The sequence below is a fragment of the Ambystoma mexicanum genome, chromosome 7q (assembly GCF_040938575.1).
Source record: "Ambystoma mexicanum isolate Mex_15411 chromosome 7q, UKY_AmexF1_1, whole genome shotgun sequence".
NCBI lineage: Eukaryota > Metazoa > Chordata > Amphibia > Caudata > Ambystomatidae > Ambystoma > Ambystoma mexicanum.
This window is the reverse complement of record NC_090941.1, coordinates 729760813-729783795: the sequence shown is the minus strand read 5'-3', so window position 1 is coordinate 729783795 and position 22983 is coordinate 729760813.

Genomic DNA, 22983 nt, shown 5'->3' with positions numbered 1-22983 from the left:
GTGATCATTAAATAGCGACCCAGGGTCAGGATTTCCATTTAGTATCGTATTCATCATATGTTCCATAAGCAAAATAAAAGACAGTCATGGCAACAGAGGCGGCTTCACTGACTCTCCTAGGAATGTATACATATGCATATATTTCATGCCATCACACTAGCGCATTGTGTAGTGAAGGTTAAGTGTGATTTTCCAAGTAGTTTCAGGAAATAACTTTTCTTAAGAACTCTTGAACCCTTCCATGAAAATAATCTGAAAACATTCCATAGTAACGGATTGAGACAGTTGCATGGAAAACGGAAGAACCTTTCATGGACCGCTTCATATTTTTGGTTTCGGTTAATTTTTGTGGCACTTGTGTCACAAAATTGCCGAAACCATTGTTATAGAAGAGAGAGAGAGAATAGGGGTTCTGAACTGAGAATATCTGGGTGGCATAGCAACGGGCAATGCCATGGCAAAAAAAGAAATCACTAAGATATCTTTTTCTAAACTCCTCTGCCGTACTACCCAATGAGAAGTTCCTTAACAATATTTTCTCCAATCAGCAGCTTTCTGACAAGCAAGTTGGGTGCCCGGCTTTCTATTTCCCAGCAGTGCACTGATTTCATTTTGGGTTGGTTTTTGCAGACATGTGGGCTATTTTTGGGCTACTTTTGACCGATTTTTTGTCCTACTGAGGTTACAGTTATACAAACACCCATTCACCCAAATCTCACTCCATCCATCCCCTACCCCCCACTCTCTCTACCGCTCTCCACCCCACTCCCACTGTCTCTACCCCTACCCATTTACCCCACCTCCATTACAGGAGCTAGTTGGGTTATTTTTTCGGCTATGCTGGGCTACTTCTGACAAGTCCTTCCGAGGCTGCTTTGTTCTTAATGTTTTTATCCCCACCCAATTTCTCTCCGATACTCTCCATACTCACCGACCCTCTCTACCCCCACCCACCTTACCTCCACTCTCTCTACCCCTACCCTCCACCCCACTTGCTCTACCCCCACCCTCCCAATCCGCCCCCAGTTGCTCTACCCCCAGCCACCCACCCTACTGATACTCTACCTACAACCACCTTCTCTATGCCCACCCACCCTACAACCACTCTCTCTACCTGCACCCACTTACCCTACCCCCACTCCCTCTACCCCCTCCCACCCACCGTACCTCCATGCTCTCTAGCCCCTCCCACCCTCCCTTCCTCCATGCTCTCTACCACCACCCAGGCAACCTACCTCCACGCTCTCTACCCCCTCCCAGCCAACCTATCTTGACACTCTCTACCCGAACCCACCAACCCTACCGCCCCTTTCTCTAACCCAACCCATTCTACCCCCAATCTCTCTACCCCGAGCCTACCCTGGTCTCTCTACCTCCATGCACCATACCCCGCTCTCTCTACCGCATCCACCTTACCATTGCTCTCTCTCTCCCCACCCACTCAGCCTACTCCTGCTGTCTTTACCACAATAACACACCCTACCCCCACTCTCTCCACAATCACCCACCCTACCCCTACTCTCTCTAAACACCCCAACCCACCCTACCACCACTCTCTCTACTGGCACCCACCCTGCCCCCTCTGAATCCCACTGGCCCTATCCTTGCACTCTCTAAACCCACCATATCCCACCCTCTTTACCCACACCCTTCTACCACCACCCTCTCTACCCTCACTCCCTCTACCTCCACCTACCTACCCTAGCCACACTCTCTACCCCACCTACCTACCCTACCCCACTCTATATACCACCACCTTATCTATCCCCACCCACCGTACCCCCACTCTCTCTGCTCCCACCCATCCACCTTACCCACACTTTCTCTGCCCCCTCCCACCTGCCGTACCTCCACTCTCTCTACCCCGCTCATCTTAACGCTCACACTCTTGCTTTATTTCTTACCCTCTCACTCTCACCCTTTCTCCCTCATATTTCCTCTTGATCATCATCCATGGCACCATGTCACAATCGTTTCTTCCCTTGCTCTGTTCTGCTTCCTTGTCACTCTCTTACACACCCGCGCCGCTTATCACATCCTCCTTTGGAACTTTGCACTCTCCACCTTGCATGCAAAATGCAAAAAGCGACAGTAAACGACAAACCTATTGTCTTTGCCAATGTGTGTTAAAAAAATTGTTGTTGTGTTGTGTTTTGAACAGCTTGAATGTGGGATTGACTCAGGGAAAGTAAAAGAGTTTGCCTCAAATATCTCAGAATTGGCTGCTTCGGATTACAATATTTTTGTCAAGCACCTAGATCTTGTCATGAATTGATGCAGAGATTTTGAAAATCGAGCTAGCCAATTTTGAGATATTCACATTTTAAGATGTAGCTATATCACACATGCACAGAATGAATGTGCAACTTTTATACACACTGTACACGCGTAGAAGATGTAGATTTCAAGCCTATATGCTAATATATGTAAGAAAATTTACATTAAAGTGAGGATTGACTTTGATGTCAGTTTTTACATGTATGTCAGACATATATCGGAGCTGTAAATTGCAAATGTGTATGAAATGTAAAACCCGTATATGCCTCTTATATGTATTGAAAACTCATATCAAGCCCACCAGCGGAGCCAGAGCCCACACTGTGCTGCAGGAGCAGCATTACCCACACTCTTCCTTACACAGCAGGTAAGGGCTGGGATCCTTCATCATCTATTATGCACATTATTTTGTGCATCATCCGCGCATCGGAAGTAAATTCTGAAAGTACCTGCACGCGTAGTGCAGAAGCTGCACCAGCATTACATCCTGAAAGAAAGTAGGCAACCAATGAAAAACGCCTGCCTTGACTCGCCGCCATCAAGAACCACGGGGGTTCTATCCACTTCAAGATGGCCGTCGCCATCATTTATATTTGATTCATGCCATTTTGCCTGCCAGCAGCCCGCCCCACCAGCTGATTGGCCCTTCCGAGGCTCAAGAAGCCTATCTGAAATTGCCAGAAGGCAAAGCCAGCCCGGAAAAAAAGGCATGGAAAGCAAGACACATCTCCTGTCCTAGCATGTCCGTGCCGGTCCCTGTCATATACCAGGAATGCTGCTTCCCACTTGAAGGACCCACCTCCCCTAGATTTCGCCCCACTAGGTACCATACACTGTAATACACCGTTATATACATTCTGTTTTACCGACTCTCCCATGAAGCCACCACCCCTATTTCACCGAACCTCTCGAAACAAACTCTAAGGATTTCACGACACTTCCCTCAGCACCTTCCCACTAGTCTGAGACTACTTCCATCATAAATGATAAATGACTCACCCTACTTTGTAACCTGCACCTACTGCACTCGTTAACTGATGCTGAAACCTACACTAAATTGCCTGCACATTGCGTTCTTAGTCTATACTGCCTCTGAATATAGATGAAACTCATTGCCATATTTGCACATACCTGCTGCACTGTTTAGCCTCTACTGTGAATCTTGAATCTAGATGTACCCCATTGCCATAACTGCACCTACCTGCTGCAGGGTTTAGCCTCTACTGTGAATCTTGAATCTAGATGTACCCCATTGCCATCACTGCACCTACCTGCTGCACTGTTTAGCCTCTACTGTGAATCTTGAATCTAGATGTACCCCATTGCCATAACTGCATCTACCTGCTGCACTGTCTAGCCTCTACTGTGAATCTTGAATCTAGATGTGCCCCACTGCCATAACTGCACCTACCTGCTTCACTGTCTAGCCTCTACTGTGAATCTTGAATCTAGATATACCCCATTGCCATAACTGCACCTTCCTGCTGCACTGTTTAGCCTCTACTGTGAATCTTGAATCTAGATATACCCCATTGCCATAACTGCACCTACCTGCTGCACTGCTTAGCCTCTACTGTGAATTTTGAATCTAGGTACCCCATTGCCATAACTGCACATACCTGCTGCACTGTTTAGCCTCTACTGTGAATCTTGAATCTAGATGTACCCCATTGCCATAACTGCACCTACCTGCTGCACTGTTTAGCCTCTACTATGAATTTTGAATCTAGGTGAACTATATTGTCATAATTGCACCCGCTGCACCGTCTAGCCTCTACTGTGAATCTTGAAGCTAGGTGAACCAACTGTCATAACTGCACCTGCTGCACTCTCTAGCCGCTACTGCAAATTTTTGCCATTACTCCTACCTGCTGCACCGCTTAGCCTCTACTGTGAATCTTGAATCTAGATGTACTCCATTGCCATACCTGCACCTACATGCTGCACTGTTTAGCCTCTATTGTGAATCTTGAATCTAGATGTACCCCATTGCCATAACTGCACCTACCCGCTGCACTGTTTAGCCTCTACTGTGAATCTTGAATCTAGATGTACCCCATTGCCATATTTGCACCTACCCGCTGAACTGTTTAGCCTCTACTGTGAATCTTGAATCTAGATGTACCCCATTGCCATAACTGCACCTACCCGCTGCACGGTTTAGCCTCTACTGTGAATCTTGAATCTAGATGTATACCATTGCCATAACTGCACCTACCTGCTGCACGGTTTAGCCTCTACTGTGAATCTTGAATCTAGATGTACCCCATTGCCATAACTGCACCTACCTGCTGCACGGTTTAGCCTCTACTGTGAATCTTGACTCTAGATGTACCCCATTGCCATAACTGCACCTACCTGCTGCACTGTTTAGCCTCTACTGTGAATCTTGAATCTAGATGTACCACATTGCCATAACTGCACCTACCCATTGCCATAACTACACCTAACTGCTGCACTGTTTAGCCTCTACTGTGAATTTTGAATCTAGGTGAACTATATTGTCATAATTGCACCCGCTGCACCGTCTAGCCTCTACTGTGAATCTTGAAGCTAGGTGAACCAACTGTCATAACTGCACCTGCTGCACTGTCTAGCCGCTTCTGCACATTTTTGCCATAACTCCTACCTGCTGCACCGCTTAGCCTCTACTGTGAATCTTGAATCTAGATGTACCCCATTGCCATAACTGCACCTACATGCTGCACTGTTTAGCCTCTACTGTGAATTTTGAATTTAGACAAACCCTATGGTCATAATTGTACCTGTTGCAGCGCTTAACCTCTACTGTGAATTTTGAATCTAGCTGAGCCCATTGCCATAACTGCACCTGCCTGCTGCACTGTTTAGCCTCTACTATGAACTTTGAATCTAGGTGAACTCATTCCCATAAATGTACATACCGGCTTCACCGTTTAGCCTTCACCGTGATCGTGAACTTAGGTGAACCCTAGTGCCATAATTATACCCACCTATTTGCATTCTGCCTTTTTAGTCCTACTGCAAACCTTGAGCTTAGAGGAGCACACAAGCCTTTCCTGCACTCGAGCCGCCACAAACAAACTATGTATCTGCCACCACTCTACACTGTTCTACTCAGAACCATCCTAAACTTGATCACCCTACAAAACCCTAACATGTCCCAGTCTCAGAACCAATTAACACATGCAAGTATACCTCACAAGTTTGCCGGCATGGCCACTAAACCTTGCACCATCCAACAGAGAAACCTTAAACTTTGCGCCAGACTCCCAAGAATCTATGATCCCCTAACTAATGCCCACAACTCCACTAATCGCCCCAGGGGCACCCCGGCTACCACCAATATCCCACACCATAAAGTCAACAAAGGCTGACACCCACTTCAGCTTAACTATCGAATCTTCAGAGATCCCTCCTCTTCCACACACGCTCTTAGAGCACACACTCTGATGACACACACTATTATGGCACACACTCTTTAGACACAAGCACTTAAGACACACACTTACAACACATGCTCTTACACCACACTCTCTTATGCCACATACTCATATGACACACGCATTTTCAACAAAATCACTTACGACACAAACATGTATAACACATACTTTTCCAATACATGCTCTTATGACACATCCTCTAATAACACACATTCTTACAACACACACACTTACCACACACACACCATACACACACACACACTTATGACTTATGATCTTACATCATGCACTCTTAAAACACACTTTTGTGACACAGTAGTAGCTACCACAGAATCACATTTACAACACACCAACTTATGACATGCTCTTATGATAAACGCACTCATGACACACACACACCCCACGTGCTATTACCATATGCTTTCATGCCAAACACACTTACAGCAGATGCTCCTACACATAGCTATTACACCACACACTCAAAATCAATATGCATCCACTATGCCATCCACTATGCCAACTGTTCATGTATGTATACATTTCGTACGTATGTGTACACTGATATACATATGGAAACTTATATCTCAGTCAGAACTGTATATGAAATGTATAGGAGATGTAAATTACATATGTGTACAAACTGCAAAACTTGTATACACATCTTAAATATATAATAACTCGGGGTCGGCCGCCAGGGGGCGCACGGATGCAGAACTCCTCCGTGTGAGCTCCGCTCCCCTAACCCCCAAAAGTGCTTTGAGCCCCCACTTTTGGCCCCCCCACCCGAACAACAACGACGGACGGAGCCCACTGAACCTGGCCCCCGACTTCCGGGCGAAACTCCGACGAGAATCGGAGCGATTTTCCCTTTGAAATCGCCCCGACTTGAGCCGCCCCCTCCGGGCCTCCTACGCAGCACCTCCCCGGAGCACTGGAGCCGCGGGAACCCGTGAACGGCCTCCCGCACACCAACGCACCACCCCCGCCGGCCCCCCCGGATCACAGAACTTTCGCGGACCCCACGGACTGGCCACAACTGGGTCGGGTGAGTGTTTCCCGCCCGCATTAAGCGCGGGCGTCCCAAGGCCCCCGAGAGGCGCTCCCGCCCCCGAGTACAGGGACTGCCAGCAACGCCACCCTGCCTGAGGAGAGACGGCGCCCCCTCCCCCTGGAACCAGCCCCCTACCCGCGCCCCCGAAGTTGCGACAGGCGCCGACCAAGGAGACTAGGAGCCCCCCTCCTCCATCGAGGCGGACCCCCGAGGCGCCGACTGGGAGGTGAATTGGAAAAGTGTGGCTGTTGGGGAGAAAAGAGGGGAATGCAATATAAAGGAACCAACAAAGGGTTTGGATGGGGATTATAATTGGTTATTCCTGCATTTTGGCTGACCCTCACACCTGGAGGATACAAAATTCCTTGCTCCCCCCCACCCAATAGGGAATTGCTCCCCCCCGCTACAGAGTGCGGCCCACACATTGAGGGCCTGGCGCGGAGCTCCCTCAGCAGTCAGGCAGCATTTCGAACGGGGCCCTCCCCCCACAAGCCGGATCCGGGCCTTCTTTAGCCCCGAACTGTTCACACCGGACCCCCACGAGCTCAGTTCAGTCCAGACAGGCCCCAAAGGCTACACCAGGACAGTGCAGTGGAACCTGAGTGGCAGAGGATCCCAGGTTGGAGGCCACCACCGGGGACGTACAGTGCGGACAGAGGGTAGTGCCCCTGACCCCAGGGCGTGTGCCTCCTCTCGTCACCCGCTCCAGTTCGACGGGACACCTGGGTCACCATTCCGCATCCCACGCCGGCAAGCAACCAGAGCCTCGGTGCTGAGGGAAAGGCCCCCACCATAGGGGCGTGTGCCTCCTCGCACCTACACATCGCATGAGCATCCGCAGCAAACTCGCCAGATTCGCATACACCCCCCCATACCCGGACCCCGATACCAACGAAACAATGTCAACTGAGCCCCCCGAAGCGGGTGCGGCAGCCACCAAGGGGGACATAGCCGCCCTCCTAAGCGAGATCAGAAGCATGGGCGCGAACCTAGGAGGCAAGATAGACAGAATGACCCAGAGGGTCGATAACATAGAACAGAGGCTTGAAGGAGTTGAAAACAACCAGGCCTCGATCGATGTAACGGAAGCCCAACTGAACCTTAGAATGAACAACATAGAGAAAAGAGAAGAGGACATCCGGCTAAAAATTGACGATTTAGAAAATAGGGAGCGCCGCAACAACCTCCGCTTTTTTGGGATCCCGGAGCGCGAGGGTGAAACAGAGTCAGATCTTAAACACACCATACACGATATCATCAGGATATTAGTCGCAGATGAGAATGTGGACGAGCTCGCAATTGAGCGAATACACAGAGCCGGCGGCCCACCAGGAGGCCCAAGATCCGTCTTAGCCAAGTTCCACAGGTACCAGGATAGAACAAGGATTCTCACGAAGGCTCGATCGGCAGACTCCCTCACCCTCAGCGGGGCCCAGATAACCATTTTCCAAGACCTTTCATCGCTCACGTTGGCTCTACGGCGTCTCTGCAGCCCTCTCACGAAGTGGCTCACGGACCGAGGCACAAGGTATAGGTGGGGATACCCCTTCTCCCTCAACTTTGAACACGAGAGCAGGCGGATAACGCTCCGATCCGAGGACGACATCCGGAACTGCATGGCGGATCTCGTGGGCCCGGACCCACGGGAGGAATCACATGGCGACTCGGCACGGGATGGAGCGAGGAGGAGACCCCAGGGCCCGAAGAGGAATAAAGTCAAGGGAGCAAGAAAATACAGACGTCCTAACGACTCCCCGGACGTAAATGGATGAGGCGGCACCCACCCGTCACTCGCCCTGAGGAACCTAACTCGGGACCCATGGGCCAAGGAGTTGGTACCTAGCGGTGGGACGTCGTCACAAACCCGCCGAACACCCCACATTGTGCGCTTTCCACTGATTTCATAGCGGAGGGTCGACCGGCGAATGACGTCCCTCGAACTCACACGAATCGTTGCATTTCTTTTCTATCTTTTACCTGTAACAACAGTTCTTGTTGCTTGTTATTTTGTGATTGATGTTCAGCAATCAAATTGGGGGGGAGGGGGCTCAAAACCATAATACGCTACCATGTGGGGGGGGGTTGCGTGGCTATAACCCTCACGGGCGGTCCGCTGAAAGACCGGCTGAGTACATCTGGTCCAACGCGGACGCCATCACCTTTAAGACTCAGTTTCACATGGGTTTGAAAGATGCGGAACTTAGATTGAAACCGGGAACACTGGGTATGATGACCAATACCCAAAGGGAAGGGGAGGTGGGTGGGATGATCGCAAATTCAATGCCTCACGAGGCACGAAACACTTATCAGAGTACTTCCACTGTGGCAACTAATCTTCGAAGACGACGCGACACACACGACGAACACACTAAGTGCAGCAATGTCCACGAAACGTAACGTAGCGGGTGACAGGCACGGCACCCTTAAAATCGGCACTCTCAATGTCAAGGGCCTCAACTCCCCCACCAAGAGATCTCTAGTATCCCGAGAATTCAAGAGGGCAGGCTTTGATATTCTCTTTCTACAAGAGACTCGATACTCCAGAGGCGAAGAACGGAGAGTGTTACACCCCAAACTAGGCTCTGAGCACTGGGGTTCTGGCCCCTTGAAAAAGGCGGGAGTGGGCATCCTGATCAACAAGACCCTACAATTCGAGTTAATGAGATCCTGGTCCGACGTGAGCGGTAGAACTATTGTTCTTGTAGGCAATATACAAGGCACCACCGTCACGCTCGCATCCATTTATGCACCAAACACCAGCCAATCTCGGTTTCTTCACCAAGCAATCCCCAAGGTTATGACTGAGGCACAAGGCGAAGTAATCCTGGGTGGGGATCTCAATACGTGGATGGATCCTGAACTCGACAGGCAAGCCGGCGACCCCTCCGCAAGCACCCCAGTCACCAGCGCACGCTCGAGGGTGGCAGAACTGATGGATATATACAACTTAACAGATGCCTGGAGACATCAGAACCCGTCACGCACAGGCTACACCTTCTATTCGACTCCACACTCCACGTACTCCAGGATAGACTATATATACCTAACACCTGCACTCACAACGGCAATGACGGAAACCAGTATATCCCCGGTCACCTGGTCGGACCACGACACGGTGACGGTCACATTGGATCAAATGGCCCTTCCCCAGAGGTCGACCAAATGGCGCTGCAATGAATCGCTTTTTAGAGACTCGGTCTTCCGTGAGCAACTCGAACAGGACATCACCCATTACTTTGAAGAAAACAACACAGGTGACGTCTCCACGAACACAGTCTGGGAGGCGGGCAAAGCCACCTGGAGAGGGGTGCTCATCAGGGAGGGTGCAGCTAAAAAGAGGGAACGACAACTCATAGAGAATAGGCTACGGACCGAAATCACTCAACTGGACCAATTGGCGCAAACCGCGACTACGGAGAGGCTACACAAGATAGAACAAGCCAATGCCAAAAGGGAGGAACTGCGCCAGCTCGAAACAGGGGCTATTGAGCACCGACTCCAATGCCTAAAGCAGAGGCACTATGAACACGGTAATAAGGCGGGGGCACTACTCGCTGCTAGACTCCGAGGCCAGCGTCGCGAGAGGTGGGTGCCCACTATACAAGAAGAAGAACCACTCCGAGTCCGTTGCCCCCCCAATATCCCTGAAGCCTTTGCCACTTTCTATGAGAAGCTCTACACCTCGCAAGAAGCTCCCGGATTGGAAGCAATTACGGATTACTTGTCGGCAGTCTCCATGCCCTCTCTTCCAGCAGACATTGCACAGGCACTGGACTCCCCCATCACAGCAGAAGAAGTAGAAAACGCCATTAAAAGACTTCCGACAGGGAAGGCCCCCGGGAATGACGGCTACACGGCAGGATTTTATAAGACCTTTCAAAGTGCCCTCCTTCCCTTTATGGTTGAACTCTTCAATAACATTCTTCTCTCCGGAGTGGCCCCCGCGTCCTTCTCAGAGGCTCTGATAGCAGTAATCCCCAAAGAAGGAAAGGACCCGAAGTATTGTGCCTCATATCGTCCGATATCACTGCTGAATACAGATGCCAAAATTTACACAAGAATCCTCACAGCCCGCCTAGAGACGCATATGCCCTCGATAATTCATAACGACCAGGTTGGCTTTATTCTGGGTCGACAAGGCGCTGACTCCACACGCAAGACCCTCCACCTTATACAGGAATCTAGAACATCTCCAGATATGCCAGCATTGCTGTCAATTGACGCGGAAAAGGCGTTCGACAGGGTCGAATGGCATTTCCTAGAAGCCACGCTGAAGCACATAGGCCTCGGCCCTGTCCTCCGCCGAGCGATTAAAGCTGTCTACTCGACCCCGAAAGCCTCAGTAATGGTGAACTCCCAATTCTCGCGCTGGTTCCCACTAACCAGGGGAACGAGACAAGGATGCCCCCTTTCGGCGATACTCTTCGCACTGTCCCTGGAACCACTTGCCAGAGCTCTCCGGGCGGACTCCACCGTGGAAGGTATCCGAGTGAACGGTAGGGAATACAAGATGGCCCTGTATGCAGATGACATCCTGCTGCACGTACTCAACCCCCTGTCGTCAGTCCCGCGGGCGATTCATCTCATTGAAGAATATGGAACACTCTCCGGCTTCAAAATCAATAGAACTAAGTCCATCCTCTTCCCGCTCCACGTACCCTCCCTCGAACAACAAAGAGAGCTGGCACACCTCGGCCTAACCATACAGGAATCCACACTACGCTACCTGGGGATTAATATAACAAGAGATCTTTCACAGCTCTACGAGGCGAACTTCCCCCAGCTCCTAGCTGCCCTAAAGGCTGACCTACTGAAATGGAAGCCACTCACAATCTCCTGGATGGGACGCTTGAACGCTATCAAGATGGTGACCCTCCCACGCTTCCTGTATCCATTCCAGGTCCTTCCCGTCATGATCCCAGAACACTTCTTTAGACAGGTCAAGAAAACTATACTCGATTTCCTCTGGGACGGAAGAAAACCACGAATAGCATATGATATTCTGATACTACCGAAGGAGCTGGGAGGAGTAGGTCTTCCGGATATAGAAATATACTATCAGGCAACACAATTGAGGATTCTGGTCCCACACCTACGAGACAGGAAGGACCTCCAGTGGGTCCAGCTCGACAATGACCTCCTTCGCAATGTGACCCTCGCAGAATGGCTATGGGTTCCCAGATCGAAGCTTGTAAAACCACTGCGCGAACACCCGATATTGGGCACCATGTGGAACATCTGGAAGAAAGGAAAGGGTATGGCAGGAGTTACAACATGGCCCTCACCCCTGAGCCACCTCTGGTCACCTGGCATCCGTGAGAGGATCCCCGAACACGCCAGGTATCAAACCTGGTTTGATGCAGGACTAGAAAGAGTCGGTCAGCTGTGGAGGAAGGAGAAATTCATATCAATCTCGGAACTGGAAGATGCCCTCCAAATCCACCCGATCCCGATCTTCCTGTACCTACGGCTGAAAGGGGTGCTCTCAAGAGAGGAATGGAAAGCCGCCACGCGCAGAGAATTAACGCCCTTCGAAACGATCCTTGACACGACCAACACGACCAAAGGATTGATATCCCGGATGTATAAAGCTCTGATCACCAAGGACCACTCCCCGATCCTCCGGCTCAAAGGAAAATGGGAAAAAGATTTCGGCAGGGAATTTGACCAGCAGGCCTGGGACCAAATATGCGGTACGCCCGCCAGAGTGTCTATCGCCACCCAATACAAATTGCACGCTGTAAAGCTACTCCACCGTTGGCAGTATGACCCGCATAGACTTTCAAAGATGTTCCAAACCTCCAGCCCCAGATGCTGGCGCCACTGCGGAGCGGAAGCCAACTACTGGCACATGTGGTGGGACTGCCCCAAAGTGCGCATTTATTGGCAGGAGGTCCTAGGATGGATCAAGCGTCTAGATGGCATAGACAGAGAATCCTCCCCCCTTCTGATGTTGTTCGGTCTTGAAGATGATGATGACGAGCTGGTGCAGGTGAGGGGACTGGTATCCCCCCTCCTATTGGCAGCCAGGGCAGCCCTAGTTACGAAATGGAAATCCCCACGGCTGCCAAACGAAAAGGACTGGCTGAAAGTCGCCACCAATATCTACACTATGGAGAAAATAACGGCAGCCCTGCACAACAAGGCTGCGAAACATGAAGAAGCGTGGAGTGACTTCGCAAGCCATTACATGTCAAGATCGAACGCCTACCCAACATCTAGTCAGTAAAAGCACTCACCAACTGCCTTGCATGATGTATGAAAATTGAGACCCTTATCAATCAAACGCCTGTGCCTGTCACACACCCGATCACAATGCTAACGATTCACGATTCACAATGACAACTACCTTCGGACGTTGCCGCGTCGCAAGTTTCTTCGGACTACAGCAATCATCATGCCACGGAAGTGTTATGAGCAATAAAAGGGAGGGGAGGGAGGGAAGGAAGGGGAGTTATATAGTTCACTCGTCGGGAGTGGACCCATGCTTGACTGTACTGTCATTATAGTTATGCTATTTGAATCTGAGTTGGGAAAAGAGGCAGAAGCGATATATGGTTCCTATGTATGTTCGAATGTGCTTCTACCTCATGATACACTTTTGCTGTTTAAAACCAATAAAATTGAATTTGAAAAAAAATAAAATATATAATAACTCACATCAGAGTGAACACTAATTTTAATGTGCGTTTCAAACCATATAGGAAGTGTATGGGACACGTGTGTGACTTTCCACCAAACACACATACGCTACTTATATTTCATGCCCACCTGCAGGACCTTTGCAAACCAAACACTCATACCAAACACTCATATGCCTTACACCACAAATCTTATGACACCTGCACTTAAGATGCACACTTTTGCCACCTGGTCACCTGCATATAGAAAACCTAGTAGACATGCACTAAATGAATGGGCATCTTGTACACAAACTGGACATGTGCCTCTATGAAATTTACATTACGTACATGTGAACTACTATAAAGGTAAAAACTCACAACAAAGTCAGGACTAACTTTGGTAAGAATGTAAATCTTGTGGCTCATACGCCATAGACTCAGATGCTGATACACTCAGATGGTAAACACTCCATACACTTGTGCAAAATACTCTCATAGTTATATGCCATACTCCCCACAAAATAAACTGAACTGAAATTAGATGTAAAACAAAAAGTACATTTTACAAAGTATGGGACTAACAATTTTTAGGTACAAACACCCACTTTATACCCCCTACAAATTAAATCAGAAAACTCAAAGTATAGGCACTCACTCCATACCACTGCAAATCCAACCTTAACACTCACTTCAAGTAGTAGGTTACTTTAACATCATAGTTTAAATCAATCAACACAGAAAATGTACTACAGGAAAGAGAAGATGTACCGTAGGTACAGTTTTTTCCTTAGCAAATCCCTAATCTAATGACAATAGCATCCACAAGGGATGGTCATCCTTTCTAGTAAGTGTGCCATGTGACTCCCCCTTACAATCTGCTGCTACATTCAAGCCTTTATCCCAGGCAGATGGACCATTACCTAGAGGGACGGCCCACCCAGGAGTGTTTGCCACTTTAAATCCATTAAATTTACTTTGTTTAATTTTATTTTAGCAGTCCATCATATCATTTATTCCTATATTATTGTTTATGTTTTTACCTAAATCCGTTTTCAATCTTTAAGGCTTTCACCAGGGTGTTTCCTGGAGTTACAATAATTGAGGACATCATGCCATTGGTTTTCCTCTCTTGGGGTTTGGTCTCCCTCGTAACCCTCACCTGCCTGTTCCATCCAGGCACCTGGGGTGGGTGCTAGAAAGGACGGACCTAACTTTCTCTCCTCCCGATCCAGCACCCGGTAAGACCAGTAACTGATCGGTCAGTAAAAACTCAACATTGGCCCCTCTTGTCCCATCTTACTTTACTTCCCCCTCCTTTAAACACATCTCAATCCACATTATTGCTCCTATTCCTCTCACTATCCATTCCATTTGCTGCTCATCTGTGGCTCTCAACCTTTCTTCACATGCTATGACCTACAAGTTAAACCTCCCATGGTTCATGTCCCTTCAGTCATTGTGGCTGTCCCCAACCTGACAAACTTAAATGAGAGCCAGAAATTACAGATGGACTCCACTCTCTCCAGCACTTTTTGGTCAACTTATATGCCTTTCCTAAACATATCCACAGCAACTTGCACAACATCAGCTTCATATCCTCCTCAATTGGCTTCTCTGCCTTCTCTGTGGTTTCCTCACATTCTGACCACTCTCTTATTCACTTCACCACCTCAAACCCTCCCTTCACTCTTGCTTTGTTCTCACTCCCCTATCAACACAAGACAATTCCAGCCTGATGTCATCGACCCCTTTCTTTCCCAAGTTGGGACCTCCCTCCAAGCTTTCTCTCCCCATTTGACCGATCCAACCATCTAGTTATTACTGGGTGTACTGTATACCTCCTGTAGCCATCACCATCCAGTCTGCTCCTACACCCTCTCACCCCTGCCGTCAACCCACCACAGTCATCGAATAGCGGAAGACTACCATACATCTCCAGTTATATAGCTTGTGCAATGGTTGCTCCTCCACTCTTCTCACTGCTTACAATGACCCTCTAATTTTCCTCATCACTCTCAGATCTTCATACTACATTGATTGCATAGCCTCTCTAAGCTGACAGTCTCACAAGCTGTGAATGAATATCCATGCCATGCTTGCCCACCCTCCCCCCGAATGTGAAAACAGAAAAATAATATGAGGCCGGGAAGCCCAAAAAGAAACACACCAACACAGGTTACAAAGAAACATACAAGTGCTTTATTTCAAGCTACAACAGTTACCAAGTCAATTGACAAACGGATAGCTATTCGGCTCTCAGTATAACATAACGAACTTCAACGAGGGTACGATGTGTTAGTGAGAGACCGCACATTGGAATACCCAGGCTATTTATACAATTTGTCCAGCCCTTGGCCAACCCTCTTGCGCGTTACCCATTCTGCGAAATACAATTCTGGTATTAGGGTTCCTTGCCAGGTCAACCTTTAATATATGCATTTCGATTAGTTTCGCTGATATAAGTAGTACATTTACATATAAGTCAACAGTAGGACAAGGTCTCTGTTCGCGACCCCGACAAGTGGCCTGCAGGCATATTAATTATTCAGCTGTACGGAGGTCACAACGGCCAGAATCTTATTCAGAATGTCATGTGGCCTCCATTTTGATGTTCAGGGTGACTTCTGCATAACAACAGAACCTAAAATGGCGGCTTAATCCAAGATGGCGGCTTACATTGATTTCTCTAAGGTCAATACCTTGTCGTGGAGTTTGTTCGTGCATGATGTTTAGACAACTTGGCGTAGGCCAATACACATACAACTATTACAATAGGAGGCATAATATTATTTCTATTCCGACAGAAAGTCACTCCATATCTTCCTAATGCTCTACTGATGACTCTTCCTCTGACTTCCTCTCTAAAATCAACAAAATATGCAACACACTGTTCAACCTTTATTCTCCACTTTACACATTTATCTTCTCTCCTATCTACCCACTCTCACTCTTCTGGATTTCACTTCTCATCCAATCTATGTTGTACTTCTATTTGCCCCTTTGCACCTCAAAGGATCAAGGAGATTGTTCCTGTCAGCTGCTCCCACCTCTGCTCAGTCTACAATCTCTATCTATGAACATCGTTTCAACCTGCTACATGGTGGCCATTGTCATAACCATCCTAGAAAACCTACTACCAACCGTAACAATCCTGATATCTACAGGCTAGTCTCTCTTCTGCCCTACCACTCAAAAACCTGAAGAGGGTTATCTTTGACCACATTATCTATGGCCTTGACTTTCACACACTATGCAGCCCCCTCCCCAATTCAGTTTTGCAGCAACCACTCCACAGAAACTGCTTTCACGCATGTCTCCAACTTTACTACCACTTTTTACCACTCCCACCTCTCCCCCATCCTTATTCTACGATAGCCCCCTGTCATCTTTGACACGGTGTATCATACATTCACCTTCAACTCTCTCCTTCCTTGGATTCAAAGACACATCACTGTTTCTCTATCTCCTGGAACTCTAACACCCCCTCCCTGCCCGGTCCAGTTTCCATCCAAGGCCCACATTCCTACACATGATACAACTCCTCCCTAAGTAAACTTACTACATCCTTTGGCTTCTCTTGCTACCTCTTTGCTGATGATAGCCAGGTGTTACAAGGGCTCGTCACTACTGGTCTTTATGGCGCCGTTGGCGTCATTTATCCTCCATTCGGATGCCTTCCCCCAAGATGGCGTTCGGTTCTCCTGGTGTCGGTTCAGTGTCACATGGAGGAATGATTCGGACTCCGCCCCTTCCTCCTGGTGCAGTACATCAGATCCTGGAACCGGCACTGCAGTGTGTTGCTTCTGTTTCATGTGGTCACGCTACGTGAGTAATCGTCTATTTGCTTACTCAACTAATTACTCTCTGACATCCTTTCCCTCGCTTTGACTAGTCATTTCCTTTCATTTCTATTTTGGCATGAAAGGACCCTTTCTTTATTCGCGACTCGACGTCCCAATCCAGGAGCAAACTGCATTCACAATTTCCAGCCGCTCGTCCTTACCACTGTGTAGGTAACATCTTCTCCTTTATGAGTTCCGACAGAAATTAACACTCGCCCGCGATAATATCAGCAATTCTTTTGCAGATGGATTGTAGGATAATCGTTCTCGGGACCACAACATCTAGCAGGCCAGCAGCAATATCGCAGACTCCTCCGCACTTGTTTTGGTTCTTTAAAACTACCTCTTCCGGTAGGTTTAGAGAACTCACACATGCACGCTCTTTCCTGCTCTTCCTCTCTATTTCCATAATTTGTTACATCAGTGTTTCATCTGTTCCCCAGACTACGAGCTCCTACTCTCCTTTCCTTACCATCAGAGCCTTCCAATGAAGGAACAGGTACGCTCCCCAGTAAATAGAAAGGAATGCTTATTAATCTTCCATACGTTCTAATACTGTCTCTATATAATTCAGCCATTCCACTCGGATAGAAGAAAACACAGAACTTCATTGACCTGTTTCCGGTTTGGATCTTCCACGCTCTCTAGCTAAGCTCCCAATACATTCATACCACCGCTCTCAAGCAGCACAGGGTTTTTTCCCATCAAGGCTTTCCCTGGCGCTGTCTCTTAGTGCCTCTTTACGAAGGCATAGAGAGAGGGCTATAGGTAAATCTCTTATTTAATCCAGCTGATTCGAAGACCAGGTCAGTGACTTGTATTTCTTCCTATTACCTACTGGTTGAGCGCTAAGGAGGTTGCCGTTCTATGTTTATTCTACATAACCTAAGGGTTGACAGTATTAAGATAACAGATAGCAACGCCTTTAAAAGTTTGACTACCTCCCGGCGAACGACTTGTGGGTGGTAGGGAGTAGAGACAGTTTAACATGGATCAACAGGTTCAGCAGTTGGTATCAGCCATGCAGGCACTTTCAGCTGAAGTGCAACAACTCAAGCAAGAAAATGGGCCTCATTACGACCCCGCAAAGGGGCCTCGTAATTAGGCGCTAATGGGTTAACGGCGCCGCAGCCTTTTACGGCGCTGTTAACCCATTAGTGCCTAATTACATTGTCCCTTAACGGTTGGTCTATTTGCGGTACCCTACTTAGCGCCTTCGGCATTCCCATTATGCCCTATGGGGCAAAAATGGGAATGGGGAAGGGCCATGGGGAAATGGGGAAATACCGCCCCGCCAACCTTGGAATGGGGCGGTATTTCACCATTCCACCATGGCGGATACGTTACGATACCAGCACCAACCATGGTGCTAACAACACCATGGTTTAGCGCCAGTATCGTAATGAGGGCCAATGTGGCATTACGACATCAAGTGGGTCACTCGGCTAAGAGCTCAGAGGTTCCGTCAGGACCCCTGCCCCGTGGGCGATTTGATGGTAATCCCCATTCACTAAAAGAATTTATGGAGTCGTGCAGAGTCCAATTTCCCTTTAAGGCGTCCTTTTTCCCTAAGGACCATAACAAAGTAGGACACATGATTTCCCAAATGACGGGGGCAGCATTGGCTTGGGCAACCCTGTTAGTTACCTGTAACAACCCCATTTTAGACTCCTATGCTGCCTTTTGTAATAGTGTAAAGTCTGTGTTCGGTAGACAGGAGGTTACTATTGCATCACAGGAGCGATTGTTAGATTTCAAGCAAGGAAGCCAGGACTTATTGTCCTAAATCACCAGGTTCAAACAGATGGCTGCAGACACAGCTTGGTCAGACGACGCCCTCATCACTATATTTAGACGAGGACTGTCTAAAGAACTCAAAGACTAGGTGTCCCGGATTCCTCATCCTTCGAATATGTCTGAATGTATAGCATTAGTGATGCAATTGGACTACCGCCGTCAAGAAAGGCATCAGGAGAAGAGGAAGGGGTGAACACCTAGACCTCCTCCAGAAGGGGTTTTTCTTCCTAGCAAACCAGTTACCATGGAAGAACCTATGCAATTAGGATGCACACGAGGTCCGTTGTCTTCAGAAGAACAAGCTAGACGGAAATCTCAAGGGTTATGTATGTACTGTGGGGCCAATGATCACACTGTCAAAGAATGTCCTATCACCCCTACCAGAAAGGCGGGAAACACCAGTGCCCGACCATGAAGGGAACTACGGTTCAGAGCCCACTTTCCATTACAGGTTCCCTCCTAAACGCTTCTTCTATCCTTTCTAGGCATCATTCTGAGTAAACCATGCTAGTACTCAGTGTGTCCTTATCTTGGAACAACATATGTCTTGTGAACGTTCCCGCTTTGGTTGACAGTGGTGCAGCAGGCAATTTTATAGATGACTCTTGGGCCCAAAACCATAGTATCCCTAGATCGGCCAAGCCCATGGTTATTCCGGTAGAGAGCATATATGGTAGTCCACTCACCTCTGGACCTATCAAGGATCACACCTGCTCTTTGGTAATGACCATATCATCCCATCAGGAAGCACTGATTCTGGATCTCATTCGGACTGCACATTACCCTGTCATCCTCGGATTACCTTGGTTAAGGGATCATAATCTTTATATCAACTGGTCTGCAGGAACTCTCTTTTTGAGTTCTGAACAGTGTGCCCATCGATGTTTAGGATCAGGAAAAGCCAGACAGGAACCTTCTCTGGAAACCAAAGCCAAGAATTCTGCCAGCATAGTTCTCAATCAGATATCTTCTCTTCCCCCAGAATATCGACAATACCAGTCTGTTTTCTCCCAGGCAGAATACTCCGAGCTCCCTCCTCACCGTAGGGACGATTGTGCCATCAAACTGATTCCCGATAGCCTATTACCATTTGGGAGAATGTATAGTCTATCGGCTAAAGAAAAAGAAGTCCTGAGGGACTATTTGCACACACATCTACAAAACGGCCTTATAACGGAGTCCACCTCACCAGCATCTGCGTCATTATTTTTCATTCCAAAAAAAACACCACAGAACTGCAACCTTGTATTGATTTTAGAAGATTTAACAAGATCACTGTCCTGGATAAATATCCCGTGACCCTAATCCCTGACATTTTGGAAGTTAGCCGAGGCACTAAAGTATTTACCAAACTGGATTTAAGGAGTGCTTACCACTGGATTCGCATCAGAGCAGGATACGAGTGGAAGACAGCATTTCGAACACCCTTCGGGCATTATCAATATCGAGTAATGCCATTCGGTCTAGCTAATGCCCCTGCAGCCTTTCAAAGATTTATGGACCATATTTTTGCTGATATTTCCTTGCACTATGGCATCATCTATTTAGATGACCTCTTTTTCTTCTACCAGAACAGATCATATCCAGCACGTACGTGAGGTCCTGCAACATTTACAACAAAATCACCTGTTTTGTAAAATAGAAAAATGTGAATTCCATAAGAGTTCGGTGGCTTACCTAGGATACATTCTTTCTCATCAAGGCATTTCAATGGATCCCATTAAGGTTTCTGCCTTTACTGATTGGCCTTCACCTCGATCGGTGAAAGACATCCAACGATTTTTGGGTTTCGCTAATTTTTATAGGTGTTTTATACCTCATTTTTCTACTCTTACCTTACCATTAACTAATCTTCTCAAGAAGGGGATTCCTTTCATTTGGACGCATGCAACTCAGAAGTCCTTTGATACCCTAAAGGGATTGTTCACAAAGGCCCCCATCCTGGCTGTTCTGGACCAGCGACTACGATTCATTGTAGAATCGGATGCATCTCGATATGCTATAGGTGCTGTACTCCTTCAACCAGATGCCAAAAATATGGAGAGGCCCATAGCTTATCTCTCAAAGACTCTGACCGCTCCTGAAATCAATTATACAGTGTTGGAAAAAGAGCTGCTCGCAATCAAACGTGCTTTTGAAGAATGGTGACATCTTCTCTTGGGGGCCCAACACCAGATAGAAGTGAGAACGGATCACCATAACCTTCGTACACTCTAATATGCACAAACCTGTAACAGCCGCCAAGCACGCTGAGCACATTTTTTTTCACCCTTCCGCATCATCTTCAAATTTATCCCTCGGAGAACTAATCTGAAAGTCTCATCGAGATTCTAGGGAAACAACATTGTTTAAGTCAGAACCTCTGTTCCCCAAAACAATCTTTGTACCTGTAGTTCACACATTCCTGCAAAAGATTGAAGCCAAAGTAAGAGAGGTTACAATAGCCTATCCTGATCTAATTTCACGTCACAATCTGATTAGGACCAAAGGTCTTCTCTTCAAAGATGACAAACTATTTATCCCCAAAGAAGATCTCCACAAAGAGGTATTACGACTGTGCCATGATTCCCAAGTAGCCGGGCATCGAGGATTCAACAACACTTTAGAGCTAATCCAGCGACACTTCTGGTGGCCTACGGTAAGGAGCGATGTTTGGGAGTATATTGCTTCATGTACAGTATGTCTACAAACTAAGACCTCTCAAAGACCTCCTATAGGGGAATTGGTCCAGATGCAAATCCCCACTAGACCATGGCAAATCATATCTACAGATTTCATAGTGGATCTCCCCGCCTCAGAGGGTTGTACCGCTATAATGGTTACAGTGGATCCGCTGACCAAGCTGGCACATTTCATTCCATTATCTTCAGTGCCCTCGGCGGCTCTCATGGCACATGTTTTTTTGGAAAGAATTTTTTCCTTACACGGTCTCCCCGAGACGATCCTTTCAGATTGTGGCCCTCAATACACATCCAAATACTAGCGTCATTTATGCAACACGCTGGGCATATCACGCACCCTAAGTTCAGGTTATCACCCACAAATGAAAGGACAGACCAAACGCCTCAACAAAACCTTAGAAGTCAATCTACGATGTTATGTGTCTGATGCTCAAGACAATTGGAAGGAATTGTTGCCCTTGGCCTAGTTCACTTACAATAATGCTGCCCATTCGGCCACTCAAGCCAGTCCCTTTTACAGTACTTATAGATTTCATCCCTTAGTGTTCCCTGAAACAGTGCCTCAGAATTCTCCTTTCCCGAGTTTGGAAGAGCTTGTGACTTCCATTCAGCAAGGACATCACACAGCACATGATGCCCTATTGGAAATCCAAACTAAGAGTAAACTTCAAGCGGATAAACATCATACTCCAGCCCCTTCTATTCAAGTGAGAGACCACGTATGGTTGGCAAGCAAATTCCTGCCTAGACGACTTGTCCCTTCTAAACTGTCACCTAAGTATTATGGTCCTTTTTTGGTGTTGGAAAAAAAGGGATCAGCTGCCTTTACATTACAATTATCTCAGTCATGGAAGCGCATTCACCCTACCTTTCATGTGTCCCAGCTAAAGGTGGATGCCCAAAATAACTTTCATCTGCTTTCCACAGGAACACCCCCTCCTATCCTGATGGATACCGGTCCTGAATACGAGGTATTGGGCATTTGTGATGCTCATTACAGATGGGGAGTGCTACAATTCCTGCTGGACTGGAAGGGTTATTCCCCAGCAGAGCGCTTGTGGGAGTTGGCTTCCGCGGTTCACGGCCCACCTCTTATTTGCAGTTTCTACTGGTTCCACCCCTTGGGAGGGGGCATACTGTTACGAGGGCTTGTCACTACTGGTCTTTATGGCGCCATTGGCATCATTTAGCCTCCATTCGGATTCCTTCCCCCAAGATGCTGTTCGGTTCTCCTGGTGTCGGTTCAGTGTCACATGGAGGAATGATTGGGACTCCGCCCCTTCCTCTGGG